This window comes from Theropithecus gelada, chromosome 9 (assembly GCF_003255815.1).
Source record: "Theropithecus gelada isolate Dixy chromosome 9, Tgel_1.0, whole genome shotgun sequence".
NCBI lineage: Eukaryota > Metazoa > Chordata > Mammalia > Primates > Cercopithecidae > Theropithecus > Theropithecus gelada.
This window is the reverse complement of record NC_037677.1, coordinates 8,977-15,143: the sequence shown is the minus strand read 5'-3', so window position 1 is coordinate 15,143 and position 6,167 is coordinate 8,977.

The following is a 6,167-nucleotide window of genomic DNA, read 5'->3' as shown; positions in this document are numbered from 1 at the left end:
AAAAAGTTGATTTTTTTGAAAAGTAAAACAGTTGACAAATATTTAGGCAGGCTAGGCAAAAAACAGAAAAGATACAAATTAATAAAATCAGAGGTGCAAAAGGAGACATTACAAGTAACACTTCAGAAAATCAAAGGATCATTAGTGGCCACTATGAGTAATTATTTGCCAAGAAATTAGAAAACCTAGAGGAAATTAATTCTTAGACATACACAACTTACCAAGAGTGAAATGGGAAAAAAATCCAAAACCTGAACAGATCAATAACAGGTAACAAAATTAAAGCCATAATAAAAAAAAGGCTGTAGGACCAGACTGAAAAATAGAGAAGGAAAGAACATTTCCAAACTCATTCTTTGAGACTAGTATTACACTGATATCAAAACAAGGCAAAGACACATTAAAAAAAACAAACTACAGGCCCATATTTGAGAATATTGATGCAAAAATTTGTAAAACAAACTAGCAAACTGAATTAAACAATACCTAAATAGGTAATTCATAATGACCAAGTGGAATTTATCCCAGGGATGCAAGGATGGTTCAACATGCAAATCAATCAATGTGATATATAAACAGAATGAAGGGGCCGGGCTCAATGGCTCATGCCTGTAATCCCAGCACTTTTGGAAGCTGAGGTGGGCAGATCACCTGAGTTCAGGAGTTCAAACCCAGCCTAGCCAACATGGCGAAATCCCATCTCTACTAAAAATAAAAAAATTAGCCAGGTGCAGTGGTGGGCACCTGTAATCCCAGTTACTCAGAAGGCTGAGGCAGGAAAATCACTTGAACCCAGGAGGCAGAGGTTGCAGTGAGCCGAGATCATGCCATTGCACTCCAGCCTGGGTGACAGAGGAAGACTTTGTCTAAAAAAAAAAAAAAAAAAGAATGAAGGACAAAATCCATATAATCATTTCCATTATGCTAAAAAATATTTGATAAAATTTAATATTCTTTAATAATAAAAAGCCCATTGAAAACTGGGTATGGAATGAACATATCTCAACATATTAAAAGTCATATATGACAGACCCACAGCTAGTATCTTACTAAGTGGGGAAAAGCTAAAAGCCTTTCCTCTAAAATCTGGAAGATGACAAGAATATCCACTTTTACCACTGTTATTCAACATAATTCTGAAAGTCCTATCTGAAGCAGTCAGACAAGAGAAAGCAATAAAATCATCCCATTTAGAAAAGAAGTCAAGTTATTGTTTTGCCAATGACATAATCTTATATTTGGAAAAACATAAAGACTCCTCTGATAGGGTTTGAATGTATGTTCCCTCCCAAATCTCATATTTTAATTCGCAATGTTGGAGGTGGACCTGGTGAAAGGCAATTTAACCATCAGGGTGGATTACTCATAAATGTCTTAGCACCATCCCATTTGGTACTATACTCATGATAGTGAGTGAGTTCCCATAAGATCTGGTTATTTAAAAGTATGTAACAACTCGCCCCTCTGTTTTTTGCTCCTGCTTTTTGCCCTGTGATGTGCAAGATTCTGCTTCAACTTCTGCCATGACCGTAAACTTCCAGAGGCCTTCCCAGAAGTGCATGCCAGTGCTGTCTTCTCTACAACCTGTAGAATCATGAGCCACTTAAACCTCCCACCCAGTCTCAGGTACTTATAGTGATGAAAAAAAAGCTTAATACAGAAAATTGGCACAAAGGAGTGGAAAATTGTTATAAGAATACCTGAAAATGTGGAACCAGCTTTGTAATTGGGTAAACAGGCAGAGGTTGGAAGAGTTTGTAGGACTCAGAAGAAGATAGAAAAATGAGTGGAAGTTGAGATGTTCTTAGAGACTGGTTGAATGGCTGTGACCAAAATGCTGGTAGTGATCTGGACAGTGAAGACTGAGCTGAGGAGGTCTCAGATGAAAATTAGAAACTTAGGACTGAAGCAAAGGTCATTCATGTTGTCTTAACAAAGTGGTTGACTGAATTTCTGTCATGCCCTAGGGATATATAAAAGTTTGAATTTGAAAGTGATGGGCCAGGCACGGGTGGCTCAAGCCTATAATCCCAGCACTTTGGGAGGCCGAGACGGGCGGATCATGAGGTCAGGAGATTGAGACTATCCTGGCTAATACGGTGAAACCCCGTCTCTACTAAAAAAATACAAAAAAACTAGCCGGGCGAGGTGGCGGGAGCCTGTAGTCCCAGCTACTCGGGAGGCTGAGGCAGGAGAATGGCGTAAACCCGGGAGGCAGAGCTTGCAGTGAGCTGAGATCCGGCCACTGCACTCCAGCCTGGGTGACAGAGCGAGACTCCGTCTCAAAAAAAAAAAAAAAAAAAAAAGAAAGTGATGATTTAGGATTTCTGTTGGGAAAATGTCTAAGCAGCAAAGCATTCAAGATGTGGCCTGGCTGCTACTAACAACCTATGCTCACATGTTGGAGGAAAAAAAAAAAGTTGTAACTTTTACTTACAAGGGAAGCATAGTGTAAAAGCTTGAAAACTTTGCAGCCTAGTCATGTGGCAGAAAAAATAAAAAGCTTTTATAAGAGAGGAACTCAAGCAGGCTGTGGAGCAATCACTTGTTAAACATATTTTTTTAACCTTAAAAATAAAAGCAAGTGTTGATAGCAAGACAATGGGAAAGAGGAATTGAAGGCATTTTAGAAATCTAAAAAGCAGCCCCGCATCACAGGCCCTGAAGTCTAAAAGAAGAGAATAGTTTCTGGGATCAGGTCCAGGAGCTGCTGCCTTGGGTAGCCTTGGAACATGGCTCCCTGCATCCTGGCCAGTGCTCCAGCACCAGGTGTAGCACAAATTGGCCCAGTTACAACTCCAGTCACTGCTTCAGAGGGTGCAAGCCATAAGCCTTGGTAGCTTTCATATGGTGTTAGGCCTGAGAGTGTACAAAATGCAAGAGTTGAGACTTGGGAGCCTCCACCTTTACCTCAAAGAATGTATAACAAAGCCAGGGTGTGCAGGCAGAAGCATGCTGCAGGGGTGCAGCCCTCATGGAGAACCTCTACTAAAACAATGCAGAGAAGAAATGTAGGGTTACAGTCCTGATGCGGGCTCCCCACTGGGGCATGGCCTAGTAGATCTGTGAGGAGAGGATCACTGTCCTCCAGATCCCAGAATGGTAGATCTAGCTACAGCTTGCACCTTGCACCTGGAAAAACCAGAAGCACACAAAACCGGCCAGAGGAACACAATACCAGCTCATGAGAGCAGCTGTATGGGCTGAACAATGCAAAGCCACAAGGTCTAAACGTCTCAAGGCATTCGTGTGCCCTGGAAATGGGACATAGAGTCAAAAATAATTATTTTGGAGACTTACAATTCAATAACTGCCCTTCTGGGTTTCAGACTTGCATGGGTCCTGTGGCCTCTTTCTTTTAGCTGATTTCTTCCTTTTAGAATAGGAGTATTTACCCAATGCCTATGCCCCATTTGTATCTTGGAAGTACCTAATTTGTTTTTTATTTTACAGGCTTATAGGAGGAATAAACTAGCTTTGTCTTAGATGAGACTTTTGACTTTTGAGTTAAGGTTGAAATGAGTTAAGAGTTTGGGGATTATTGGGAAGTCATGATTGTATTTTGATATATGAGAAGGATATGAGATTTAGAATGGCCAGAGGCAAAATGATATAGTTTGGGTATGTGTTCCCACCAAAATCTTATATTGAAATATAATCCTCAATGTTGGAAGTGGGCCTAGTGGGGAGGTGATTGAATCATGAGGGCAGGATTTCCATGAACAGTTTGGCATCATTTCCTTTGGTGACATTCTCACAATAGTAAGTTTTCATGAGAGCTGGTTATCTACAAGTGTGTGTAGCACTTCCCCCTGGCCTTTGCACTTACCATGGGATGTGCAAGCACTGGATTTATTTTTCACCTTGTCAGTTGTCAGAGGCTTCACCAGAAGCAGATGCCAGTGCTATGCTTTCTGTACAGCCTGTAGAACCATGAGCCAATTAAACCTATTTCCTTTATAAATTAACCAGTCACTGATTATTTTTACAGCAATGTGAGAATGGCCTAATATATCCACCAAAAAACTATTAGAAGTAATAACTCGAGTAAATTTGCAGAATACAAAATCAACATATACAAATCAGTAGGATTTCTATATGCCAACAGTAAACACACTGAAAAAGAATTCAAAAAAGTAATCCTATTTACAATAGCCACAAATAAACTGTGTGGGAATTTACCAAAGAAATAAAAGTTCTCAACAATTAAAAATGTAAAACACTGGTAAAAGAAATGAAAGAGAACACACACAAAAAATGGAAAGATATTTCTATGTTCACAGATTGGAAGAATCAGTATTTTTAAAAATGTCCATATGATCCAAAGCAAGCTATACATTTCATGCCATCTCTGTCAAAATAACAATGACATTCCTCACAGAAATAGAAAAAAAAAAAAACTGAAATATATATGGAACTACAAAACACCATAATAGTCAAAGCTATGCTGAGTATATAAACCAAAACTGGAGGAATCCCATTACCTGGTTTTAAATTATACTATCAAGCTATAGTAATTAAAACAACTTGACACTAGAATAAAAAGACATAAAGACAAATGGAATGAAATAGAGAACTTAGAAGCAAACTCATACAGCTAAACTTATTTTCAACAAAAGTGTCAAGAACATACAACAAAAAATAAGACCGTTTCTGTAACAAATAGGGCTGGGAAAACTGACAAGCCATAGGCACAAGAATGAAACTAGAACCTTATTTCTTGCCACATGCAAAAATAAAATTAAAATAAATAAAAGACTTAAATCTAACACCTCAAACTATCAAAATTTTACAAGAAAACATTGGGGAAACTCTTTAGGGCATTGGTTTGGGCAAAAATTTCTTAAATAATGCCCCATAAGCACAGACGACCAAAGCAAACATGGACAAATGGAATTACAGCAAGTCAGAAAGCTTTTTTAAAGTGAAGGAAACAATAAACAAAGCGAAGAGAAAACACACAGAATGGGAAAAAGTATTTGTAAATTACCCATCTGAAAAGCAATTAATAGCTACATGATATGGTTAGGCTTTGTGTCCCCATCCAAATCTCATATTGAATTGTAATCCCCAGGTGTTGAGGGAGAGACCTGGTAGCAGGTGATTGGATCATGGGGGTGGTTTCCCCCATGCTGTTTTTCTGATAATGAGTGAGTTATCATGAGATCTGATGGTTTTATAAGGGGCTCTTCCCTCTTTGCTTCACATACATGCTGTCTTGCCTGCTGTCATGGAAGAGGTGCCTACTTCTCCATCTGCCGTGATTGTAAGTTTCCTGAGGCCTCCCCAGCCATGTGGAACTGTGACTCAATTAAACATATTTCCTTTATAAATTACCCAGTCTTGCCAGGCACAGTGGCTCATGCCTGAAATCCCAGCACTTTGGGAGGCTGAGGCGGGTGGATCAGAAGGTCAGGAGTTCAAGACCAGCCCGGCCAAGATGGTGAAACCCCATCTCTACTGAAAATACAAAAACTTAGCTGGGCATAGTGGCAGATGCCTGTAATCCCAGCTACTCAAGAGGCTGAGGCAGAGAATTGCTTGAACCCGGGAGGTAGAGGTTGCAGTGAACCAAGATCGTGCCAGTGCACTCCAGCCGGGGTGACAGAGCAAGACTTCATCTCAATAAGTAAATAGATACATAACCCAGTCTCAGTTTTTTTTATAGCAGTGCAGGAACAGACTAATACACTGCAATATATTGAGTTCAAAAAATTCTATAGAAAAAAATGTAGTAATCCAATTAAAGAGTGGACAAAAATTTAAATGGACATTTACGAAAAGAAGACATACAGATGGCAAACAGGCAAATGAAAAGGTGCTCCACATTACTGATCATCATGGAAATGCAAATCAAACCCAAAATGAGATACCATTTCACCCCAGTTAAGGTGGCCTTTATCCAGAAGTGAGTCAAAAACAAATGTTGCTAATTGCCAAGATTTGGAAGAGACCTAAATGTCCATCAACAGATGACTGGATGGAGAAAATGTGGTACATGTACACAATGGAGTACGATTCAGCTGTAAGAAAGAATGAGAGGCTGGGCGCGGTGGCTCAAGCCTGTAATCCCAGCACTTTGGGAGGCCAAGACGGGCGGATCACGAGGTCAGGAGATTGAGACCATCCTGGCTAACACTGTGAAACCCCGTCTCTACTAAGAAAAT